Below are 12886 nucleotides of genomic sequence, written 5' to 3' on the forward strand. Positions count from 1 at the left end.
CCTGTAAAGAAAAGTGAACATAAATATACAATAGTTATTAATCCAGAATTGATGGCTTCTGTTTAAATTCTTAACCGTTTTAACAGGCTAACTTACTGAAAACTGTGTGTCCGTACTGTAAGTTAAATAACCCTACATTTACGCGTCAAACCCTACATTTAAATAACTTGCGTTATAATTAACTAAACAATGTCAAATAAATTTGAAGAACGAGGATAACACATTTTTATAGAAGGTAAAGACAAATTAAAGATCTTTACTACATTAGCTCAGATGCGTCACGAGCTCAGTCAAACCACTGCATCAACGGTCAACATTAAAGTTCAGAATATTTGAGTCATATCGAATTAACTGTTAATAAAAACAAAACAAACATAACTGTGAACTTATTTTAATGACTTAACCAGGAATTAATAAAAACTTACCTTAGAATTTACCATAGAAATGAAAACTGTCGTCTGAGGTAAACGGTTAAAATCCACTTTGAACTCACAAGGACCGAGGCGCGCGCACGCAAATACGTGTGTTCGACTTCTTGCTGCGCTGACAGGTAAACGTCATTGTACCGCGAGAGTGTAATTTCTTGACTCGCTCTCGCGATACATTGACGTAAAGAGGCGGGATATGGGTGAAGCTGAGGTGAAACCACGCCCACCTAGCGCGAGTCTAGTGACAGCAGTGGCTGTTCAACCGACACTCAAGCGGCCACGCCCTTAATTATGCAGAAGTTTAAGGCTTAATATAATTAAAACGGATGAGTTACAAAAACATTCACCCCCCTCACAGTTGTCATGACGGGCAAAATTAGCTATATAGGCCAAAAACACTTTTTGTACCAGGCTGTAAACATATTATCTTCTACTGTAAAGTTGGCAATTTTTAACATGGGAGTCTATGGGAATTGACTCCCTTTTGGAGCCAGTCGATGAATTGCAGTTTAAATCACTTCCGTGTTGGCTTCATTAGAGAGATCGGAAGGTTGCCCCTCGCTAATAACACATAACAAAAGACAACATGTTAAAGAACAATAAAGATGGTAAAAAAGATGTCCCACGTCCAGACTGAACTGAAAATTAGAACTTGTTTAACAATAAACATTTCTTGTATTAAAATAAACAGAAATATTGTGCTTTTAAAACATAGCTTTTTAGATCTTCACCCGGGGGTGGGTTCAATTATTTCATAAACATGCATGCACATTTTGTTCTAAATGGACAGAGCTTTATAAAAAAATAAAAATAAAAAAATGGTTTTATTATAATAAAAGTGTAGTAACTGGTTTTTGATTAAACAACAACAACAAACATCAAAAGAAAATTATCTGCTAAGATAATAACAAACAATGATAATTTGGGGGCCCATTTGGGATGTGGTGTGAGTTTGCCTTGCCCACACTGTCCCACAATATACCTCACAGTGGGCCCGCATGGGCATGTTTTGCATACAAAAGGCTGAGGGAGCTGTCTGTGGAACCATAAAGAAAGCAGATAAAAGGTTGTATGTTATTATATTATTAAGGGTATTCTTAAAATTTATATTTGAAATGGTGCTGGGCAAAGATTAATCGCGATTAATCGCATACAAAATAAAAGTGATTATTGGTATAATATATGAGTGTGTGCTGTGTCTAATTATTATGTATAAATATATACACACACATTCATATATGTATTTAAGAAACATTTACATTTTTATATATATTTATTTATATTTTTATATAATCTATAATATAAATAAAAAAAGATATATAAATAAAACAATTCTGAAATTAATATATGAATGTGTGTGTGGTTAAATATACATAATAATTAGATGCAGTACACGCACATATATTATGCAAAAAAAAATCACTTTTATTTTGTATGCGATTAATCAGGATTAATCTTTGCCCAGCACTAATTTGAAACGTTATATTTTAGACATTGTGATGAAAATATAATAAAAATAAAACAACCATAATAATGCTTAAAAAAATAGCCTAATCCATCTCCTAAATTCATATGGAAATCAAATGCCCCACCAGTGTTAAAATCAATCAAATAGTATACAAAAAATATTTTTAGCTTCTTAAACATTATATAATATGAGGAACCTAGAAAAATATTTACCAAAAAGGCACTTGTTTTAAAAGGGAAAAATAAAGATACAAAGATGATTTATTTGCATGTGTCTAATATATTTTTAACTTGATCAATTACTTTTGTTAAATTTTATAAAAATAAGTATTTTCATTAAATGAGTTTTTACATTTTTATCTAAAGGATTCACAAATTAAAATGTCATAAAAGAACCATTTACCATTCGCCGTACTGACATTATTTCAACCAAATTTCAACGTTGATTTTTAAGCATTGTATTAACCTTTAGCAATCGTTTACCATTCACCTTTGTTTCAACATTGTATCAATGTTGAAAAAACAACTGAGGTTATTTTAATCAAATTTCAACGTTGAAGGTTGGTCATGCCTGCTTGGTGGTCAGGCTGGCTTGTCTTAGCTGGTTTAAGCTGGCCAGGCTGGGAGACCAGCTTGACCAGCCATAATACCAGCCTGGCCAGGCTGGGAGACCAGCTTGACCAGCCTGGTCAGCCTGGGAGACCAGCTTGGCCAGCCTGGGAGACCACCTTGACCAGCCTGGGAGACCACCTTGACCAGGCTGGGAAACCAGCTTGACCAGGCTGGCCAGCTATTTCCATCTTAAACCAGCTAAAACCAGCCAACCAGCTTAGCCTGGTTTAAGCTGTTTTTTTCAGGAGGTAGGGAACGTTCCGGGAAGGTTTCCCTTAGGTTATAAATAAAAACCTAAAAATAACCTACAGGGAACGTTCCGGGAAGGTTCTCTTTAGGTTATAAATAAAAAACCTAAAACTAACCTGCAGGGAACGTTCCGGGAAGGTTCCCCTTAGGTTATAAATAAAAACCTAAAAATAACCTGCAGGGAACGTTCCGGAAAGGTTCTCTTTAGGTTATAAATAAAAAACCTACAAATAACCTGCAGGGAACGTTCCGGGAAGGTTCCCTTTAGGTTATAAATAAAAAACCTACAAATAACCTGCAGGGAACGTTCCGGGAAGGTTCCCTTTAGGTTATAAATAAAAAACCAACAAATAACCTGCAGGGAACGTTCCGGGAAGGTTCCCTTTAGGTTATAAATAAAAAACCTTAAAATAACCTGCAGGGAACGTTCCGGGAAGGTTCCCTTTAGGTTATAAAAAAAAACTAAAAATAACCTGCAGGGAACGTTCCGGGAAGGTTCTCTTTAGGTTATTATAAAAATAACCTACAGGGAACGTTCCCAGAACGTTCTTATTTGGTTCCCAAAAAAATAACCAAATGGGAACCATATGGGAACGTTAGGGGAACGTTTTGTGTTTGTTGGGATGTTGGCTTGCCGAAGCAAATCCCACGGAACCTTTATCTTAATTTCGTTATTCTCAAATAACCATCTTATTCAGAATGTATTATCTTAATTTAATTCGTTAAGAAATTATTGTTTTTATTGGCATGTTGGCCTATTTATAATTTATTGCATATGCCTATTAAGAACGAGATGTTAGTTACAGAATACAGATGACTTATTTTTTTTCTTTGTTTCAACTTCCAAGTGACGTGTAGCCCAGTTAGTCATTAATATATAATGTTAAAACATTTGTAAATTACTCATTCTTGATAAAAGCTGTTTGCGTGCGCACATTTAAATAATATCTGGCTGTAAACGGGTTCGGGCTTTTAAAAAGCTTTCAATCTAAATGTGCTTTCGGGTTCGGGCTGCATTCTGTCGGGCTCCGGTTATTTCAGGCCTAACTTTTAAGGCACGATTACAGCTCTATTTTAGATAGCAAAAATCTAAGAAATGCCATAATTTATTAGGAACTCGCAAAGGAAATGTCCAACAATGGTTATGACAAGTGGGACGTCCTCCGGAGTAAATGTAAGGTGCTCAAACAGCGATATGTGTTTAAAAAAAGAGAGTTATCTCGCAACGGTGCCAGAGGGAAAATAAAAGCAAATTCGACCTTGATGAGATGGATCCTTGGCCAAAGAACCCTCGTAGTTTCATTGGCTTCCAATATTAACAGCTCAGGAAAGATATTTGTCGTTCTCATTTACGTAAAGCATTGATCCGGACTATCATTTCACGTTAATGCCTCCGTTGTCGTCGGGCATTTACATGCATCTGCATAATCATAGCAATTTGATGTTAACGTCATTTTCTTATTATTATAGCTTGATATGTCGCTATCAGCTCAGCTGGCACATAAGCACTTATAACTTGTATGGCGCAACCCATTTTGTCTAGCAAAACTTTGTTCGCAAATGTTTGCTTAAATATTGTGCGATTCAGTGTGAAAATGAATGGAAACACCTTCAAATGTCTCAAATCAATTCGATATACCAATTTGATCGCAAAACAGCATGTGACGTCATTACGTACAGGTTTTTATTCGCTTTAAAGCCGTTGGATGGAAACACACTTTCACCCGCTTTATTCGCATACGTTTTTTTACCGAACTTCAGATAATTCGATTGACAAGTGGATGGAAACTTGGCTACAGACGCGACAGAGAAACCGAGTATACGATGCAAAGTTGAGAAACATATCATAAGAGATCCTGATTCTTAATACAGGTTAGTCTGTTTTGAATTGATAGGGTTTATTTTAAACAACTGTAACTAATGTGTCCATTCTTTCATATAATATCTTCCGCAATCTCTACTGATCGCGTATTTGGCCTCTGATTGGTCAGATTATCATTATATTTAAAATGTGCAGTTCATTTAATGGCCGATTGGGGCGATATGGGGTCCTAATCTTCCTGACCTGTGATTGGTCAGAATCTCCCGAGTGTGTATCTTTCAGGAAGTGCAGTTCTCCTAGAGGGCGCTGCATTATACACAAATTAGTGGGGGGGCATACACACTTTGAGTACACAAATCATGTAAAAGTGCATTTTTGGGACAAGTGAGATTTTAAGTTAGGACACCATTTTAGGACATGCTGAATGCCATTATATAGTCAAACAAATGAGGACATCAAAAAAGTCCTAAATTGTCAAGGTGGTCCTCAGTTTACTGGTGTGTACTCTGGTGAATGTCCCCAAAAGTGACATAAGTAAGTGCACACACACACACACACACACACACACACATTAATTTCAGGATCTTGTTTCTGAGCATCATCTGGCTTGTATAATTTCCCTTGCACCCAGCATGCTGATAGGCTTGCATCTCATCAGTGGGGCTGGACTCCGCCTGGGCGATGAAGATGAAGAGATAATGGCCTTTCAGTGACTTCCTTGGATTGGCCCAACCAGAGGGAGGCCCAGTGCACTACTGCACCCTCTCTCTTTAATTTGTTCTTCAGCTTACAGCAACATCAATTGTGCACCATCGATGAACCATTGCTAACAGTCCAGGGGCTTTGTTTTTTACTGAGATGAGTATCTTTCATTTCCTGCTGAGGGAGAGCAAGGTTAGATTAAAAGGTAATGAGCCTATTATTTAAAGACCTTACAATGTGGGATGACCTACCATCGTGTCCTCACCTTAATCTTTGCCTTTGCAGGATAAGTGAAGATGGTTTCTTTTACCTGTAATACACACAAGTTTATTAACACTAATACACAGTTTGTCGGCCATTAACGTGCATTTCTTTAATTATGTCTTTATTTCTTTTTAAAAAATCACCTTAAATATTGATGAAATAAAGGAGCCATCTGTAAGCACTCATTATTCAAATGCTCTTTCAGCAACTTCTCACAGAAGTGTAAAAAATGAAGCTGAAGGGAATAAATGACGTTCAGTGATTGCCGGAGGGTTATGAAGGTTATATTAGCATATAAAGTCATCTAATCTTTTGGCTTGAAACCTTAAACTTTGGGTGTGTTCACACTTGGCAGGTTTCGTTAGATTAAAATAAACTCAGGTGCAGACTAAATTTTAAAGGGGACATATTATGAAAATCTAACTTTTTCCATGTTTAAGTGCTATAAATATGGGTCCGCAGTGCCTAAAGTTGGTGTTTAACGTTTTGCCCACGCTGAGCGCAGAGAGTTGAAAAATATTCAACTTTGAGTGAAAAGCTCAGCTTGTCAATGTCATTTCTCACATGGGTGTCCAATCACGGTTGAGGAGGGGCGGGACCAGTGGCGGTCGTTGGCTTCTTTTTTTGAGGGTGCACAATGCGATGTCGTCACAACATGGATGTAGCCTGTCATGTGTGTGGTTCGTCATTTCTACACATCGAGTGATCCTATGTGCATCACGTGTCTTGTCAAAATAAGTGCCTGGCTGCTGCAGATGCATCTAAAGGGTTTATGATAAAAGAGACGCTTGCGTTTTCCAGATGCTTGCATAATCTCATGCCAAATCAGAAGGGAGTGTCTTTTTGACAAAACATGTGATGCACATGGTTCACATGACGCAACAAACACATATTTTGGAAACACGAGCAACACACATGACACTCTGAACACATATTTTGAATTTGTGCCCCTCGGAAGAGCAGTCACGAGCCGCAACTTGGCAAGACAAATATTACAACAACCAACCAGTGCATCGTACTACGACTGATAAACAAAGCAGAAGTATTTTTTCTACTGAAAAAAGCTGGCTTTCGGCATCTGCCTGGCGTTTTCAGCCACGTTTAAAAGCTTTGGTGTACACATCGATAAAGGTCAATGTTTCATGAATTTAAGGAGTGGAGATACGAATGTTAGTCTAGCATTTGTTATCGAGTCATATACACAATATCGTTTTATAGCACATGCATAGCAGATTGTTACAAAGATTATGAAAACGTATGTGATGCAGTAGGACATTTTATAATGGATGTATTATAAAATGTAGTATCTTCTAATTAGATTTTATATGAGAGGAAAACACTTAATGTATTGACGCACATTGCTTTCATATTCTGGTCTTATCTGCTTGCATGTATATAGTATACTTTATTTTTAAGGTGTGCACTGAATAGGGCTGAATGATAAATTTGCTTGCGATTGTCACATGCATCTCGTCAGTAAAGCCGGTCCCTTCATTAGAAGTTAATCGCCATCACCTGCTTTCAGATGGAGCGGCATTTATTACACAAAGCCGTAGTTCCCAGAAAGTAACAAAGAGGAGAAAGCCTGCAGAGTCCACAGGGAAAATAAGGATCGCATTGTGGCGTTCGTGGCTGGCTAGCACCACGTTTGCTGATATTGAGTAAAGCCTTGGTCATATGTGATGATGGTGTCATTGGAGTCTGTGTTTTATCAATTCATTGATTTATGCGTTTGTTAATGCTGTGCTCAGTTACAGATGTAATTGCTTTTCCTCTAATGTCATTTGTTGGTTAATTTAAATTGTAAGGATTCACATATGGGTTTGGGCTGTATGGAATTTGACACACTTACTGTGTCTGTGTACTGGGTTGATTTTTACAGTGTGTGTTTTGGTATGATCTTAGATAACCGGGGTATGATACTTAAAGGAATAGTCTACCCTTTTGCCATATTAAACTATGTAATTACCTCAACTTAGACGAATTAATACATATCTATCTTTTTTCAATGCACGCACTGTACAGCGCGTCGTGAATGTGTTAGCATTTAGCCTAGCCCCATTCATTCCTATGGTACCCAACAGGGAAGCCACCAAACACTTCTGTGTTTTCCCTATTTAAAGACTGTTACATGAGGAGTTGTACCAGTGAGTTTGGTGCCACAAAATAAAACTTTTTTTTTGTACCATAGGAATGAATAGGGCTAGGTTAAATGCTAACACATTCACAATGTGCTGTACAGTGCACGCATTGAAAAAAGATAGATATGTATTAATTCGTCTAGGTTGAGGTAATAACATAGTTTAATATGGCAAAAGGGTAGACTATATCCTTTAACTTTGAAGAAAATTATTAACCAGTGCTACTTAGCTGCTATTTTTTTTCATGAAGTGTGATTTTTTGCTATACGTGCTGTGACGTGTGTGTTGCGTTCTCCTCCCTGACCTGACTGGATGATAATTAAAGGTGGTGGCAGCATAAAAACCCATAATAACTAAAGCTCCCCAGTGCCCATGGGTGGGGGCTAAGGTTTATTACAATATCAAAAATTTCAATCGGGATGATTACATCATTACTTTCACAATAGCACCTGAGAGGGAGGTGAATGACAGACCTTTTGAAACAGCGTCCGTGAAACAAGATGTTGTAAGGCCCAGTAGACAGCGGAGGTGGAGAAACGGCTTGTGTAAGTGAAAGAAAATACCACACATGCCTGTCTGAATAATGCTCGTGATAACATACTGTACTGTATCATCATTATTGCCTCAAAAACAAGAGCTGAGGAGAAATCGTCTCGGTTTAAAACAGACCAGGTGAGTGCAGAAAGCTGCTAGTGTACTAGCTAGTGAATGTGAGCATTAACAATAATAAAAAATGTGTCACAGTCTCTATACCTTTACAATCTCTACAGTATCTGATCCATCTCTCTGTGAGGTGATGTGAAGCGCTCGCTCATGCACAATAATCTTTAATTATATCCTGTAGTTTGGCGTGCGCAATAATTTTTAAATCTTGTAGTGTGATCATGTGTTCAAGATTTAAGAAAATTATATCTGACAAGATTCTCCTTAAGTGTGTGCTGCAACCAGATTTCATAACCGGCCAGGATTTTAAAATGCTGTGGTGTGCGCTTGGCTTTATATAAACATACTCATTCTCATCTACTACCTCTTTCAGCCTACTACTGTACATTTAGCTTCTTTCTATCTACATACCCTTTGTAAAGTTGATAGCTGTTACTCAACTTAGATTTAAGTGTCTGTCAAAAACAACACAGTGAAATTTAAAAAATGTAGCCCAGAGTCCCGCCCAAATTTCATGCTTTATTTGCGCATTCTCCCACAAGGCAACAAAACATTTCTCTTCCATCTAGAAACCACTTTTTATTGAGCAACAGCTCACCCATTTATTTGGAAAAGATTATTCTATTTAAGCAACATCTTTGTTGATTTTGGAATGCCACTTCAATGCCAATGACCTCTTTTCATAAAAGAAATCAATATGGTCTCTAGCACTGCAGGTCTTAAAGTAATAGTGAATATTAGACAGGACAGCAGCCACAAGTGGACAGGCTAACGGTACATTCACACAGGCGTAAGCGTTACCGCTTGACGAAGGCTTGTCTGAAGCATGGCCAACAGCCAATCACAGTGGCCACAAGACAAGCTCTGGTCTTTTATAAACGTAATTGGCTGGCTCTGCCTAGGTTATTTGCATAAGGCTATATGATTGGCTGCCGTTAATGGGAAAAAAGTGAATGCAAAGCGTTAACTTATGCCCTGTGTGAATGTACCATAACAAGGGCTGGTGGCCTCACTTAGCCGAGCCTACTAAGGTTACACAAGACCATGTGTCAACATTCAGTGTTTTTAGTGTCCTCTTCAACCTAACTTGATACTGCAATGTAATTTCAGTGCAAAGAGATTTCCATTGAGAATGTTGAAAAACCTCAGCTTTAATTAGTCAGCCTCTCATAGTGGGACCTCAATAAAGCTTATGCAGTTTTATTTTCAAGAGGTCAAAGCGCATTTCACTGTCCTGCACTACGTAAAAGTGGTTCTAATTGTGCATGTGAAAACAGAGGGGTTGTGGCTGGGATAAAGGGGACATGATTATATGTCAAAATTAGTAAAATATTTTTTTTATTAAAGGGATAGTTCGGCCAAAAATTATATTAAACCCATGATTTACTCACCCCCAAGCTGTCCGAGTTGCATATGTCCATCGTTTTTCAGACAAACACATTTTGGGATATTTTAGAAAATGTTTTAGATCTTTCAGTTGATTAAATGTGAAGTTACGGAATCCATGACCTTCAAGTCCAAAAAAAAGTGCGTCCATCCTTCACAAATTAAATCCAAACGGCTCCAGGATGATAAACACAGGTCTTCTGAGGGTAATCCGCGCGGTGTTGTTGTAGAAATATCCATATTTAAAACTTTATTAACGTAAATAAATACCTTCCGGTAGCGCTGCCATCTTAGTCGCGTCCGCATTCAGGATGAGAGCTTACGCAGCCTACCCTTTGTGAAGGATGGACGCACTTTTTTTGGACTTGAAGGTCGTGGACCCCGTAACTTCACATTTAATCATCAACTGAAAGATCTAAAACATTTTCTAAAATATCCGAAAATGTGTTTGTCTGAAAAACGATGGACATATGCAACTCGGACAGCTTGGGGGTGAGTAAATCATGGGTTTAATATCATTTTTGGCCGAACTATCCCTTTAAATGGTATTGAAACATTAAACAAGATTACTTTTATTTTTTATATGTTTCTTTCAAGTGTTCACGGAAGAGATGTGTTTGTAGATGTTTTTTGAATGTTGTGATAGATTTGGAAGACCGGACAGAGTTTTGGAGATCATTCCACCAGCAAGGTGAGCTGCTGCTTTCTGGTTCTTTTGGAGCGGTTTCACTGCCTGTAGTCCAGTCTGGAAATAACCCCTGGACAAGTATGGTGCTGCATGCTGAGTTATAAGGCCTGATCTTAATAAACTCAGGTTTTCTCTAAGAATTTTGCTATACAAGTTTGAAATATTTAAAATAGTAGATAAGATTTCTTACAACTTAATAATAATAATAATAATAAAATATTATATATTCATTGCAATTTGGGCAAAAGCAAAACTTTTCTTATGTTGATAAAACCTCATGGTATGACACAAATTCTTTGACACAAACAGCACAGTGTCTAGTGCTGATTTATTTCCCCTGGAGAACATTCGGAAGTTTTTCAAATGGGTTCATTAAATGCTTGGAGTGGAATTTGAGTAAAAGGTCCAATATGAGAGTAAGTCTTCAATGAAAATAATGTCATGGTCCATCAAAGTTCTGTTATGCTGCTTGTTGTTTCCATTAATATTTTAATTACCACCAGATGTGTTGTGTTGAAGTAGTATGAGTTCTTTTATTTATTGCTAAATCTTTGTCATATGACTGAAAGCTTTTAGCCATTGAAAAGTGGTCTTTTGAAAAATCACTGTTTGACAGATGGAGTCATTTGAGCAATTCCTGTTTAGTAATAATCTCTCAGATCCTTGTCTTAATAGCTGGGCCAGCTTTCGGAAATCAAAGCCAAAGGGTTTCAGAGTGAGACAGACTACATGTTTTTCATTTGAAAACTGAATTGTAAACCATGTACCTTTTGCTCAAATTCTTACATACAGAGTTTACCAGCAAGCGTTTAAAAAAAATTGTGTGACACATTACTTTATTTTTTATACCAATATGTTTTTACTTATTTCTACTATAAACTTATTTATCCCATTATAAAATTAAAGTCATTACATAATTTTAAGTTCTTGAAACATATATAGTCCTTATATGTGGTTTACAGGGACATGAAAATTGTATTATGAAATGTTTATAATGCTACTGTACTGTATGAACATGGTTTACGGGAAGAGAGAGGGGGGGGAGAGGAAAGAGAGAGAGAGAGAGAGAGAGAGAGAGAGAGAGAGAGAGAGATAGAGAGAGAGAGGTCTCTCCCATAAAGCCAACACAGAAGTAACTTCAACTGCAATTCATCGACTGGCCACTAGAGAAAGGCTCCAAAAGGGACCCCCATTTTCAATGCCCAACTTTACAGTAGAAATATATATGTTTACAGCCTGGTACAAATAGGATTTTTTTGTCTATATAGCTAATAGCATGGAGGGGTGTATATTTTTTTGTAACTCATCTGGTGAAATTATATTAGGCCTGAAAGTTCTGCATAAATAAGGGCATGGCTACTTAAGTGACAGATGAATTGCGGCTGCTGTCAATACTGTCGAGCTAGACGGGCGTGGTTTCAGCAACCAGGCACTTCAGCTCCACCCATGTTCTGCCTCTTTGTCCATTTTCGGATAACCATGAATGAGTGACACGTGGTTCTGTAGGTTTCTAAAATGCTATTAGAAACCTACGGGTGACTTCATGGACACTACGTCCATGATTAATGCAGTCTGTGGTTGTATGCCATGTTCTGCCATGAAGAAAAAACAACTGAGAAGAAACAGCAAACTTTTTGACAAAAATAATATTAAGCATCAACATGCTTTGTAATTTTTGTGGTGGTCAATGCTTGTGTGTTTGTAATGTTGTATGCTGTGTTCTGATGCCAAACAGAAATAATGAAAACAACTGAAACTAAACATTACAAAAAAAACATTTTATAGCAATATTATAACACAACATGATCTCACTGAAAGTCGCGTTATAGTCACGCAATTTTTTATTTATTTATTTGTGTCCATGACACTAAATTCAGCTTTTTTCTAGCGCACAAATTTTTATAAATAGTTTATCATGTCCGTTACACGACTTTCTTTTTCATGTCATTTTATGTATTGTTTTCTAAATTTTTTCTCCATTTTTAAATCATTGTTGCTTGGGCTTGGGGTTTGGGTTAGGATGTAATTTTATGTATTGGTTTCTAAATGTTTTAAAAACTAATCTCACCTGGAGTTGGGGTTGGGGTTTGGGTTAGGATGTGTAATAATGTAACAGAACGTAATCCTAACCCCAACCCCAAGCAACAATAGTAAGAATATAGAAAAAACAATGAGAAAACAATACATGAAAATGAAACAAAAAAGAAAGTTGTGCCACTGACACAAGAAACTATTTATAGAAATTTGTGCGAGTGACACGAAAAAGACATTTGTGCTCAAGGCACGAAATAAGCTGAATTTTGTACCATGGATATTTTTTTGCGTGACCATAACATGACTTTCCGTGAGATCAGTCTGTAACAAAATAACAAAAATTTTGCATTAATATCAGTGGCGTCAGTTCACTTATTCAATTCAATTAAACAATATTTATTGCTTTTCACAATTGTTTAATTGTTTCAAA

General features: G+C 37.0%; 1 long non-coding RNA gene across 1 annotated transcript in view; it reads right to left on the reverse strand.

Annotated features, from left to right (window-relative positions):
• The window catches only part of LOC135782653 (uncharacterized), a 237809-nt gene continuing 224923 nt past the window's right edge, over positions 1-12886 (reverse strand). The window contains exon 8 of the long non-coding RNA XR_010545450.2: positions 1-132. This is a non-coding gene — a long non-coding RNA (uncharacterized lncRNA). The remainder of the gene's footprint in view (positions 133-12886) is intronic.

The sequence above is a fragment of the Paramisgurnus dabryanus genome, chromosome 15 (assembly GCF_030506205.2).
Source record: "Paramisgurnus dabryanus chromosome 15, PD_genome_1.1, whole genome shotgun sequence".
In the NCBI taxonomy this organism is placed as follows: Eukaryota; Metazoa; Chordata; class Actinopteri; order Cypriniformes; family Cobitidae; genus Paramisgurnus; species Paramisgurnus dabryanus.